The 13824-nt window shown below is 45.2% G+C and overlaps 1 protein-coding gene across 1 annotated transcript in view; it reads right to left on the bottom strand.

Moving 5' to 3' along the window:
• STK10 (serine/threonine kinase 10) overlaps window positions 1–13824 on the bottom strand; it is an 83501-nt gene that overhangs the window by 60729 nt on the left and 8948 nt on the right.

Genomic DNA, 13824 nt, shown 5'->3' with positions numbered 1-13824 from the left:
ACCGCGGACTAAAAATCTGCTTCTGATGACTTCAACGAGTTGGGTGTAACCATTGTGGACAGCTAGTGGCTGGGCTGGTGGGATGTGGATGAAGAGTGGCTTGTAGGGACCCCGAGGGAAAATCTCCAGAGGCTGAACCCCCTCATTAGAAATACAATTCGGTATATCTCAGGTTGAGTGGAAACAGGGTTGGACAACAAAGGGACTGCTGCAAAAACCTCTAGGCTATATGTTCGTTGTGGGCAGGGAACGTGTCTGTTTATTGTTGTATTGTATTTTCCCAAGCACTTAGTAAAGTGCACTGCACACAGTAAGCGCTCAATAAATGCGACAATGAATGAATGATGGTCATTTTTGAGCCACTTACTTGGTGAATACACCACCCAGGCTCTGGAGTTTGACTTGCTTCCCTTTATTCATCCCCCACATCCCAGCCAAACAACACTTATGTACGTATCCATAATTTATGTATTTGGATTAATATATGCCTCCCTCTCTAGACTGAAAACTCGTCGTGGGCAGGGAATGTGCAACTGTACATATTTACTATTCTATTTATTTTGTTAATGGTGTACATCTAGCTTTACTTCTATTTATTCTGTTGCCTCCCCCTCTAGACTGAAAACTCATTGTGGGCAGGGAATGTGCAACTGTACATATTTACTATTCTATTTGTTTTGTTAATGATGTGCATCTAGCTTTACTTCTATTTATTCTGATGACTTGACACCTGTCCACGTGTTTTGTTTTGTTGTCTGTCTCCCCCCTTCTACACTGTGAGCCCATTGTTGGGTAGGGACCGTCTCTATATGTTGCCAACTTGTACTTCCCAAGCGCTTAGTACAGTGCTCTGCACACAGTTAGAGCTCAATAAATATGACTGAATGAACAAATGAATGAATGTGTCTGTTTATTGTTAGATTGTACTCTCCCGAGGGCTTAGTACAGTGCTCTGCACAGAGTAAGCGCTCAATAAATACGACAATGAATGAACAAACCGCAAAGAGAGCAAAATATCAGGGGTCGTAAATTCACTGACTAATTCACAGTTACCTATGGAGTGCCTGTGATCAGACAGAGCATGTTCCTGGGCACTAGGCAACCTTGGCACCAACCCTGCAACCGCCCACTTCCTCTCACCCATTTGTGCACACGCTGGATCTCATCGTCACCAGTCCTCGGACCAATCAATCAATCAATCGTATTTATTGAGCACTTACTCTGTGCAGAGCACTGTACTAAGCGCTTGGGAAGTACAAGTTGGCAACATATAGAGACAGTCCCTACCCAACAGTGGCTCACAGTCTAAAAGACCCACTGTCTAAAAGTCTAAAAGAAAGGGGAACATTTCTCCCCTTGCCAACTCGGACATGCCACTCTCTGGCAGCATGGCCTACTAGATGGGGCACGGGCTTGGGGGTCATCAGAAGGACCTGGGTTCTAATCCTGGCTCCGCCACTTGTCTGCTGGGTGTCCTTGGGCAAATCACTTAATTTTTCAGTCCCTCAATTACCTCAGTTGTAAAACAGGAATTAAGACTGGGAGCCCCATGTGTCCAACCTGAGAAGCCTGACTCTAATAGTAATAATAATAATAGTATTTCTTATGCGCTTACTATGTGCCAAGCACTGTTCTAAGTGCTGGGGTAGATCCCAGTTCTGCCAATTGTCAGCTGTGTGACTTTGGGCAAGTCACAACTTCTCTGGGCCTCAGTTACCTCATCTGTAAAATGGGGATTAAGACTGTGAGCCCCCCGTGGGACAACCTGATCACCGTGGTCTCCCCCTTATAGACTGTGAGCCCACTGTTGGGTAGGGACTGTCTCTATATGTTGCCAACTTGTACTTCCCAAGCGCTTAGTACAGTGCCCTGCACACAGTAAGCGCTCAATAAATACGACTGATTGATGTAACGTCCCCAGCGCTTAGAACAGTGCTTTGCACATAGTAAGTGCTTAATAAATGCCATTATTGTTATTATTATTACAAGGTAAGCAGGTTGTCCCATGTGGGGCTCACAGAATCCACCTGAGATCCCATTAGAGTGCCTGGCACATAGTAAATTCTTAATACATACCACAAAAAAACCCAACATACCTCCTAATCTGCTCTCTCACCCACATCCTCTCTCCTGGCACCAAGTGTCTGATTGCAAGCACCCCACCCACCTCCTCTAACCCCAGACCATCACGCCCCATTTGGACTCTCTCCTCAGCCTCTTGTGTCTTCTGACAAAGCCCTCATTTCCTCTTCTCCCACTCCCTTCTGTGTCACCCTGATTTACCCCCTTTACTCACTCCTCCCTCAGCCCCAGACCACTTCTATACATACGTGTAAATCATTTAGGTCAATGTCTGTCTCTCCCTCTAGACTGTGAGCTCATTATGGGCCGGGACTATGTCTACCAACTCTGCTATATTGTATTCTCCCAAGTGCTTAGTACAGCCCTCTGCACACAGTAAGTGCTCAATAAATGCTGTCGAGTCACGCACAAATCCACACTTTCGACTCCACCCAACTCAATCTCCTCCTCCCCCTCCCCATCCCCCCCTTACCTCCTTCCCCTCCCCACAGCACCTGTATATATATATATATATATATATATATATATATATATATTTGTACATATTTATTACTCTATTTATTTTACTTGTACATATCTATTCTATTTATTTTATTTTGTTAGTATGTTTGGCTTTGTTCTCTGTCTCCCCCTTCTAGACTGTGAGCCCACTGTTGGGTAGGGACTGTCTCTATATGTTGCCGGCTTGTACTTCCCAAGCGCTTAGTACAGTGCTCTGCACACAGTAAGCACTCAATAAATACGATTGATTGATTGATTGATATATGTATATATGTTTGTACATATTTAGTACTCTATTTTACTTGTACATATTTATTCTATTTATTTTATTTTGTTAACATGTTTTGTTGTCTGTCTCCCCCTTCTAGACTGTGAGCCCGTTGTTGGGTAGGGACCATCTCTATATGTTGCCAATGTGTACTTCCCAACCGTTTAGTACAGTGCTCTGCACACAGTAAGCGCTCAATAAATATGATTGAATGAACGAATGAATGAATCTCCTCCCCACCCTGCCCATCCACCAACCCTCATCCCCTTGGCCTGGAACTCCTCCACAGAATGTTTCCTCCACTGTGTCTCGGAGTGTTATTAGCAGAAAACCAGGCACCAACCTGACTTTGACTATTTTTAATTAATCCTCGTCTGCTGTCCTATTTTCCGTTGCCAACTTGTCCTTCCCAAGCGCTTAGTACAGTGATCTGCACACGGTAAGCGCTCAATAAATACGATGGATTGATTGATTGATTCCGTTCAGCAACATAACTTCTCTCTCCTTGACCCCAATGCCCACTGCCCCCATCTACTTTCTAATCCATAACCATCATTCCCTCCTCAATCCTTCAATGTCTCTATCATTTATTTTCTCTGTGTGCTTTTTTTATGGTTTGTAAGTGCCTGTGTGACCTTGGGCAAGTCACTTCAGTTCTCTAGGCTCATCTCGAAAATGGGGATTGAGACAGTGGGCCCCATATGGGACAGGGACTGTGTCCAACCTGATTTGCTTGTATCCACCTCAGAGGTGCCTGGCACATAGTTAGTGCTTAACAAACACCACAATTATGCTAATAATCATCATCATCATCATCATCAATCGTATTTATTGAGCGCTTACTATGTGCAGAGCACTGTACTAAGCGCTTGGGAAGTATAAATTGGCAACATATAGAGACAGTCCCTACCCAACAGTGGGCTCACAGTCTATAACAATAATAATTATTATTATAATAATAATACATGGCAGAGTTGAGATGGGAACCCAGGTCATCTGTCTCCCAGGCTCAAGTTCCTTCCACTAGGCCACCGCTGCTTCGCTACGTACGTAAGTGTGGACGGTGGGGTGAATGTCAAGGGGTAAAAAGTACAAATCCAAATGAACAAGGAATGTGCGCAGAGGAAATGAGGACTTAGTCGAGGAAGACCTCTCGGAAGAGACGTGCTTTGAATAAGGCTTTGAAGGTTTTAATAAGGTTTTGACTTTAAAATGGCTTTTGACCCAGACGATAAAGACACAGCAGGAATGTAAGGAGAAATGTAGATATAAACAAATAAGCAAGAAGTGAGAGGGGGATGGGGGAGAGAATGATGATTCTATAAGTGGAATATTTAGCTAATGGTCTGGGGGGCTGGAGTAGAATCCGATCAGGAGACTCTGCTTTGGGTTTTGAAGGTGGGGAGGGATGTGATCTGGACTGTAAGCTGTTTTATAATAATAATAATAGTTACTACGGTTCTTGTTAAGCGCTATGTGCCAAGCACCGTTCTAATAATAATAATGGCATTTATTAGGTGCCTACTATGTGCAAAGCACTGGGGCAGTTACAGGCTCATCAGGTTGTCCCATGGGGGGCTCACAGTCAATCTCCATTTTAAAGATGAGGTAATGAGGCACAGAGAAGTTAAGTGACTTGCCCAAAGTCACACAGATGACAATTGGCAGAGTCAGGATTTGAACCCACGACCTCTGATTCCAAAGCCCGTGCTTTTTCCACTGAGCCATGCTGCTTCTCTGCGCAAGTTAATCAGTTAATCGAGTTGGACATGGTCCCTGTCCCACATGGGGCTCATACTCTCTTTGTGGACAGGGCACAAGTCTACCAACTCTGTGATATTGAACTCTCCCAAGCGCTTAGCACAGTGCTCTGCACACCGTAAGCGCTCAATGAATACGACTGCCTGACTCTTTGATCTGGCAGATTTGAAGGGTGAGAGTGTGAGCCAGGGATCTGAGGTGGGAAATGATCAGATATTACAATGATGAGAATGTTTGTTACCATAATCACTGGGAAGCAGCATGGCTTAGTGGAAAGAGCACGGGTTTGGGAGTCAGAGGATGTGGGTTCTAATCCCGACTCCGCCACCCGTCTGCTCTGTGACCTTGGGCAAGTCACGTATCTTCTCTGTGCTTCAGTTACCTCATCTGAAAAATGGAGATTAAGACTGTGAGCCCCACGTGGGACAACCTGATGGTCTTGTATCTACCCCAGCGCTTAGAACAGTGCTTGCTTGGCACATAGTAAGTCCTTAACAAATACCATCTTCATCATCATACTACAAGAAGTGGGGTTCAGAGAAAAGGGACCCCCGAGCCCACCCTATAGCTTTGATAGCTATAGGCAGGGAAAGGGATGTGAAACTATAGGCTCCCACTCCAGGCACCTGGGACTAAAAGGGAAGGAGGAGCCACTTGGGATGAGAATTCCTGCATATCAGTTCTGTCAGGTGGTGCTTGGAGACACACAGCTTTTCTCAACGTGCGAGTCTGGGGGTTGGGGGGGATGGCATTCCAGCCCCAACAAAACTCCAAATCCTCTGGCCACAGTAAAGATTGCCATTCTTCTATTTCTCAGAGATAAAGGAGAGGGAGGGGGATGTGGAAACAAAGCAAAGAACGGACTATTCTTTGCTTCACAAAGGAAAATGTTGGACTGTGGCCCAGAGCCTGTGCGTGGGCAACGCAAAGGGCAGGTTGCAAAAGGTCACAGATTTCTCTGGTGTCTTGAGAAGTCCTGGAACTGGCTCGTGGCTCTGCCACCACAGGGAGACTTGCTACGAGAACTTAAATATGAATAAGAATAATAATAATGGTATTTGTTAAGCACGTACTATGTGCAAAGCACTGTTCTAAGCGCTGGGGAGGTTACAAGGTGATCAGGTTGTCCCACGGCGGGCTCACAGTCTTAATCCCCATTTTACAGATGAGGTCACTGAGGCTCAGAGTAGTTAAGTGACTTGCCCAAAGTCACACAGCTGACAGGCGGCAGAGTTGGGATTTGAACATATGACCTCTGACTCCAAAGCCCGGGCTCTTTTCCCTGAGCCACACTGCTTCTCTGAATCACTTTATGATACGATCAATGATCATAATCAATTCATGATATTCAAAAATTAACAGGAGAACATGATGAGAACAGAAGAAGCAGGCCCTGCCCTGGAGGAGTTTTCAGTCTAATTGGAAAATCGGGCAGATCAATCAGTCAATAGGACAGCAGATGAGGATTAATTTAAAATAGTCAAAGTCAGCTTGGTGCCTGGTTTTCTGCCAACAACGACTATAAAATGGGTATTAAGACTGTGAGCCCCATATGGGGTAGGGCCTGTGTCCAACCTGATTACCTTGGATCTACCCTAGTGCTTAGAATAGTGCTTGAGTCACAATAAACGCTTAACAAGTACAATTATTATTATTATTATTTTTATTTTTATTCTCTAAATCCCTGGGGATTGCTGGGTGCTCCAACAGCAAGTGGAGGATACATTCTGTGGAGGAGTTCCCGGCCAAGGGGATGAGCTTAAACAGTGCTTTGCACATAGTAAGTGCTTAATAAATGCCATTATTATTATTATGAGAGTTGGTGGGGTGCGATTGGTGGATGGGCAATGCGGGGAGGAAATAGAGTTGGGTGGAGTCGAAAGTGTGGATTTGTGCATGACTCAACAGTGGCGCAATGGAAAGAGCCCGGGCTTTGGAATCAGAGGTCATGGGTTCAAATCCCAGCTCCGCCAACTGTCAGCTGTGTGACTTTGGGCAAGTCACTTCACTTCTCTGGGCCTCAGTTCCCTCATCTGCAAAATGGGGGTGAAGACTGTGAGCCCCCCGTGGGACAACCTGATCACCTTCTAACCTCCCCAGCGCTTAGAACAGTGCTTTGCACATAGTAAGCGCTTAACAAATGCCATCATTATTATTATTATTATTATTAAGGATGACAGTCTGTCCAGTTTCCCACCAGGCAGTGCTGGTTCATTCATTAACTCATTTAATCACATTTACTGAGCGCTTACAGTGTGCAGAGCACTGTAATTATAATAATAATGGCATTTGTTACTGGCACTGTATAATAATGCCAGTAATATACCACTGCATAATAATCTCCCCCTTCTAGACTGTTCTCCCCCATGTAGACTGTGAGCCCACTGTTGGGTAGGGACTGTCTCTATATGTTGCCAACTTGTAATAATAATAATAATAATAATAATAATAATGGCATTTATTGAGCGCTTACTATGTGCAAAGCACTGTTCTAAGCGCTGGGGAGGTTACAGGGTGATCAGGTTGTCCCACAGGGGGCTCACAATCTTAATTCCCATTTTACAGAACTTGTACTTCCCAAGCGCTTAGTACAGTGCTCTGCACACGGTAAGCGCTCAATAAATACAATTAATTGATTGATTGATTTGTTACTGGCACTGTATAATAATGCCAGTAATATAACACTGCATAATAATCTCCCCCTTCTAGACTGTGAGCCCACTGTTGGGTAGGGACCGTCTCCACATGTTGCCAACTTGTACTTCCCAAGTGCTTAGTACAGTGCTCTGCACACAGTAAGCACTCAATAAATACGATTGATTGATTGATTGATTATTTTGTTAGTATGTTTGGTTTTGCTCTCTGTCTCCCCGTTTTAGACTGTGAGCCCACTGTTGGGTAGGGACCATCTCTATATGTTGCCAACTTGTACTTCCCAAGCGCTTAGTACAGTGCTCTGCACACAGTAAGCGCTCAATAAATACGATTGAATGAATGAATGAATGAATGAATAATAATAATGGCACTGTACTAAGTGCTTGGGACAGTAGACTACAATAAAGACACATTCCCTTGTCCACCTCAAGCTTACAGTCTAGAGTTTGCAGCTGTTTCACATATACCAAAAAGTGATGTGCGTGCGAGTGGCAGAGGAGTGTCCGGAGAGCTCTGGGAGGCCTGTGGTTACTCCGCTTGGGTGTCAGTTTCTTTCCCTGACATTTTAGACTGTGAGCCCACTGTTGGGTAGGGACTGTCTCTATATGTTGCCAACTTGTACTTCCCAAGCGCTTAGTACAGTGCTCTGCACACAGTAAGCACTCAATAAATACGATTGATTGATTGATCTGTCGGGTTCCAAAAACAAGTTGCCCCCACTGCCAAGCCCCAGAAGGGAGGCCCGGTTCCCCATCAGGCCTGCCTAGAGTCGGGCTTATCCGGCTTGGACCCTGACCTTTGAGTGTAAATAATAATAATAATAATAATAATAATGATGATGATGGCATTTGTTAAGCACTATGTGCAAAGCATTGTTCTAAGCGCTGGGGGGATACAAGTGATCAGGTTGTCCCATGTGGGGCTCACAATCTTAATCCCCATTTTACAGATGAGGTAACTGAGGCAAAGAGAAGTGACTTACCCAAAGTCACACAGCTGACAATTGGCGGAGCAGGGATTTGAACCCATGACCCCTGACGCCAAAGCCTGGGCTCTTTCCGCTAAGCACGCTGCTCGTTGTGGGCAGGGAATGTGTCCGTTGTACTGTACTCTCCCCAAACACTTAGTCCAGTGTACAGTCTCCAAGCAGTACAGTGTTCTGCTTGGAGAAGCAGCGTGGCTCAGTGGAAAGAGCACGGGCTTTGGAGTCAGAGGTCATGGGTTCGAATCCCGACTCTGCCACATGTCTGCTGTGTGACCTTGGGCAAGTCACTTAACTTCTCTGAGCCTCAGTTACTGCATCTGTAAAATGGAGATTAAGACTGCGAGCCCCATGTGGGACAATTTGATCACCTTGTATCCCCACTCAGCGCTTAGAACAGTGCTTTGCACATAGTAAGTCCTTAACAAATGCCATTATTATTATTATTATTATTATTACATAGTATGCACCCAATAAATACAATTGACTGACCGAATGGCTTGGGGAAGCCAAAAACGTCCTGGCCAGACACAGCTCTGCCCTGGGATTGCTCTCACGACTCAGACATCGTCCAGGCAGCCCCGCACTGGCCTCGCTCTTCGACAATGGGGGGAAATAATTCAATTGTTCAGAGGAAACTGGTGTGGGGGGAGCCAGAAAACTAGACTTCCTGGCCTAACTTTAGAATTCTCAAACTGTTACAGATATCCCCCTCTAGGCTGTAAACTTGCTGGAGTTAGGGAACGTATCTACCATCTCCATTTTATTGTACTCTCCAAATGCTAAGTGCTTAGCACACAGTAAGCCCTCAATGGATATTATTGACCAGTACAGTGCTCGGCACACAGTAAGCGCTCAATAAATACGACTGATGTGGTGAATTTGGTTCAGTAACTGCAAGTTGTTAGAAGTTCCAGGACCTTTGAAACCAAAAGTTCTGCTTAACAGTCTGGTTATTTGTCATGGCTTGAATGATGAATTGTCCCAGGTCTATTTTGTCTTTTCGTCTAATTGGCTGCAAATTCGTGAAGCGTTCCATATTTTTTTTGGTAATATGTTTGGTTTTGTTCTCTGTCTCCCCCCTCTAGACTGGGAGCCCACTGTTGAGTAGGGACCGTCTCTATATGTTGCCAACTTGGACTTCCCAAGCGCTTAGTACAGTGCTCTGCACACAGTAAGCGCTAAATAAATACGATTGATTGATTACCAGTTACCACTTTGATCCCGTTAATTAATCCAACCAGCAGAAACGCTTGGCATCCGGACCCATCCCTTCTCTCTCTAAGTTTCAGCTCCATGACAAGTGAGGGAGAGGAACACTGGCACCGAAATGTCTGAGGAGAGAGTGACATGGCAGAACCTAAATTCGCCCCCGCCAATCAATCAATCAATCAATCGTATTTATTGAGCGCTTACTGTGTGCAGAGCACTGGACTAAGCGCTTGGGAAGTACAAGTTGGAGTCACCGCTTCATGCTGTCAAGTCCACCAGTAGAAACCTGATCCGGGAGGGAAGGGGAATATCTTGAGAATCGAGGGTCAGAGCAAGGTAAGCAGTGTGGCCTGGGAACCAGAATTCCTGGGTTCCAATTCCGACTCCCCCACTTGTCTGCTGGGTGACCTTGGGCAAATCACTCAGCTTCCGTCAGGAGATTCAATGCCTGTTTCCCTGATGATCCTGGATGTACCTTATTACGGTGCTCGGCATATATTAAGCTAAGCATCTTCATCTGTAAAACAGGCGTTAAATCCTCCTCCTTCCAACTAAGACTGTGAGGTTCAGTGGAAAGAGCCCGGGCTTTGGAGTCAGAGGTCATGGGTTCGAATCCCGACTCCGCCACATGTCTGCATGTGTGATCTTGGGCAAGTCACTTAACTTCTCTGGGCCTCAGTTACCTCAGCTGTAAAATGCGGATTGAGACTGTGAGCCCCACGTGGGACAACCTGATCACCCTGTATCCTCCCCAGCGCTTAGAACAGTGCTTTGCACATAGTAAGCGCTTAACAAATACCAATTATTATTATTATTATTATTATTCCCATGTGGGACAGGGACCGTGTCCAACCTGAAAAACCTGAATCTACCCCAGCCCTTAGAACAGTACTCAAAACACAGTAAAGCATAAAAAAAAATCTCATAATCATTCATTCAATCGTATATACATCCCCCTTCTAGACTGTGAGCCCATTATTGGGTAGGGAACGTCTCTACATGTTGCCAACCTGTACTTCCCAAGCGCTTAGTACAGTGAGCACTCAATAAATACGATTGAATGACTGAATGAATATACTGAGCGCTTACTGTGTGCAGAGCACAGTACTAAACGGTTGGGAAGTACAAGTCGGAAACATATAGAGACGGTCCCAACCCGACAACGGGCTCACAGTCTAGAAGGGGGAGACAGACAACAAGACAAAACATGTAGATAAGGTGTCAAAACCATCAGAATAAATTGAATTATAGCTATATGCGTGTCATTAATAAAATAGAGAAGTAAATATGTACAAGTAAATCTACCCCAGCAGTTAGTACAGGGTTTAAGAAGTACAGTTATTAAAAAAAGAACAAGTCAAAGAGAAATGACATCAGTACCCCGGGGTGAGAGAAATCAAGCAGCCCTTTGTGACTATGAGCCAAAACTGATGCAATATTTCCAAGCTGCTGAGAGGCCCGGCCACCTTCAAACTTGAGTCTCCAGGAAGGCACCGAAGAAGGAACTCCAAGAAGCAGCGTGGCCTCGTGGAAAGAGCCCGAATCTGGGAGCCGGAGGACCTGGGTTCCAATCCCGCCTCCGCCGCTTGTCTGCTGTGTGACCTTGAGAAAGTCACTTTAACTTCCCTCACCTGCAAAATGGGGATTTAATACTTGTTCTGCCTCCTACTTAAGACTGCGGCCCCCCTATGGGGCCTGGTGATCCTGTATCTACCCCAGGGCTTAGTACAGTGTTTGGTACATAGTAAGTGCTTGACAAATCACATCATTATTACTATTATTCTAGACTGTGCGAAGTCCTGGATGAGATCGTGAAATCCCTTGGTCACTGATGGAGTCTCCCAGCAGGAATAATAATAATAATAATGATGGCATTTATTAAGCGCTTACTATGTGCAAAGCACTGTTCTAAGCGCTGGGGAGGTTACAAGGTGATCAGGTTGTCCCATGGGGGGCTCACGGTCTTCACCCCCATTTTACAGATGAGGTCACTGAGGCCCAGAGAAGTGAAGTGACTTGCCCAAAGTCACACAGCTAAGTGGCGGAGCCAGGATTTGAACCCATGACCTCTGACTCCAAAGCCCGTGCAACACTTGCATATATTTGTACAGATGTATTACTCTATTTATTTTACTTGTACATATTTACTATTCTATTTATTTTGTTAATGATGGGCATATAGCTTTAATTCTAATTGTTCTGAAGATTTTGACACCTGTCTACATGTTTTGTTGTCTGTCTCCCGCTTCTAGACTGTGAGCCTGTTGTTGGGTAGCGACCGTCTCTATATACTTGTACTTCCCAAGCGCTTAGTACAGTGCTCTGCACACAGTAAGCGCTCAATAAATACGATTGAATGAATGAATGGTCCTCTGAGCAATGCTCTTTCCATTGGGACCACGGCAAACAAACTTCCTAGTCACAGATGAGCCTCGGTCTGTCTCCCTACCTAGACTGTGAGCTCGCTGTGGGCAGGGAATGTGTCTGTTAATTGTTGTACTCTACTCTCCCAAGCGCTTAGTACAGTGCTCTGAACTCTGTAAGCGCTCAAATATGACTAACTAAAACTACAGGACTGAAAACTTGATGTGCAGTACAGAGGATCGACAGGCTCCTGTTCACCAGGAGGAGGGTGGACAAAGGGAGCGAGGAAGGCAGGAAAGAGAAAATCATTATTGAAAGGGAGGCTACACAAGATTCAGATGGATGGCTGGAGCCGTCAGTTGAGATAAATATTTCAGGAGCAGTTGGTAGTGTTTATTTGAGCACCCACTAAGTGCGGAGCACTATACTAAGTGCTTGGGAGAGTACTAAAAGTCCTCAAGGAGCTTACAATCTGGTGGGGAAAGCAAACACAAAAATAAATTATAGAGGGAGCGGGTGGCCTAGTGGATACAGCACAGGGGTGGAGTCACAGGGCCTGGGTTCTAGTTCACTCATTCAATCACATTTATTGAGCGCTTACTGTGTGCAAAGCACTGTACTAAGCACTTGGGAAGTACAAGTTGGCAACATATAGAGACGGTCCCTACCCAACAACGGGCTCACAGTCTAGAAGGGGGAGACCGACAACAAAGCAAAACATGTGGACAGGGGTCAAGTCATCAGAATAAATAGAAGTAAAGCTAGATGCACATCATTGACAAAATAAATAGAATAGTAAATATGTACAAGTAAAATAGAGTAATAAATCTGTACAAACACATATACAGGTGCTGTGGGGAGGCGGTAGGGCGGGGGGGATGGAGAGGAGGAGAGGAAAAAGGGGGCTCATTTCACTCTCTATACCCATGTTTCCTCATCTGTAATAGTGATGCTTCACCCATGGACTGCGTGAGTCTCACCCGAGTGTGAGACAGGGACTATGCCCAATCTGATTACACTGTAACTACCCCAGCTCTTAGCACTTAGTAAATGCTTAACAAATACCACAATTATTATTCTTTGATAAGAGAACATAACAGAATATGTACATAAGAGCTTGAGTGGTAAGTACCCCAAGTACTTAGTGGCATGGAAATACTGAGGTGACACTGGGGTGGGGAGATGAGAGATCAGTCAGGGGAGGCTTTCTGGAGGAGGTGGAATTTCAGAAGAGCTTTGAAGATGGGAGCGGAGCAGTGGTCTGCCAAGTGTGATGGGAGAGGGAATGAAAGGTCCAGACAGGAGCGAGGTGTGAGGCAAGAATATTTACTGGAAAAGCACTCCAACAGTCCACAAATCAAACACACCCTTGAAATGCAGGGGGGATATTTGGGGGGCCTAAGAAGGAATGAACGGAGACAATTGCCCTATTTGACGTAATTGTGAGAAACAGGACAAAACAGGGTAGAAAAGCACAAGATAACAGAAGTTAGGATGCAAGGGAAAAGGAGCGAAAACACGATCGAGGAAGTGAATTTCCGGAAAGATACTCGAAGTGACCAAGGGCTCCTAGAGCAAGCAGCTCTACGCAAAAGTGGGCAAACTCTCCCAAGATGAAACCCAAACTGTTCAGAGAGGCTAAAATGCAAAGAGGAAGAGTTCAAAATTGGGAAATAGAGAAAAATCACTAGGGAGGAAGGGTAAGGACTTGGGGAGTGACATTACAAAAAACAAAATGACAAAATGTGCCCTTCTGTTTCATGAAATGGGCCTGGGAAACAGAGAGAGAGAATAAAAGAGAGACCTGGGGGGTGGTGACGAGGCCCCTCACAAGGCAGAAGAAAACCTACATCAGACCCAAGGAAGAAGTAAAGTGTGTTGCAACAGAGGTAGAGGTGAAGAGGAAATGGTTTAGAGGAAACGGGCTTAGCCAAGCATGTAATGTGGTGAGAGGCTGCAAAGTTAAGCTGCTTGAACTAGAAAAGTAAGTCTCCAAGCT

Source organism: Tachyglossus aculeatus, chromosome X1 (assembly GCF_015852505.1).
Source record: "Tachyglossus aculeatus isolate mTacAcu1 chromosome X1, mTacAcu1.pri, whole genome shotgun sequence".
NCBI classification, from domain to species: Eukaryota; Metazoa; Chordata; class Mammalia; order Monotremata; family Tachyglossidae; genus Tachyglossus; species Tachyglossus aculeatus.
Note: the sequence above shows the minus strand (reverse complement) of the source record. Positions and strands in the feature narration are given on the sequence as shown.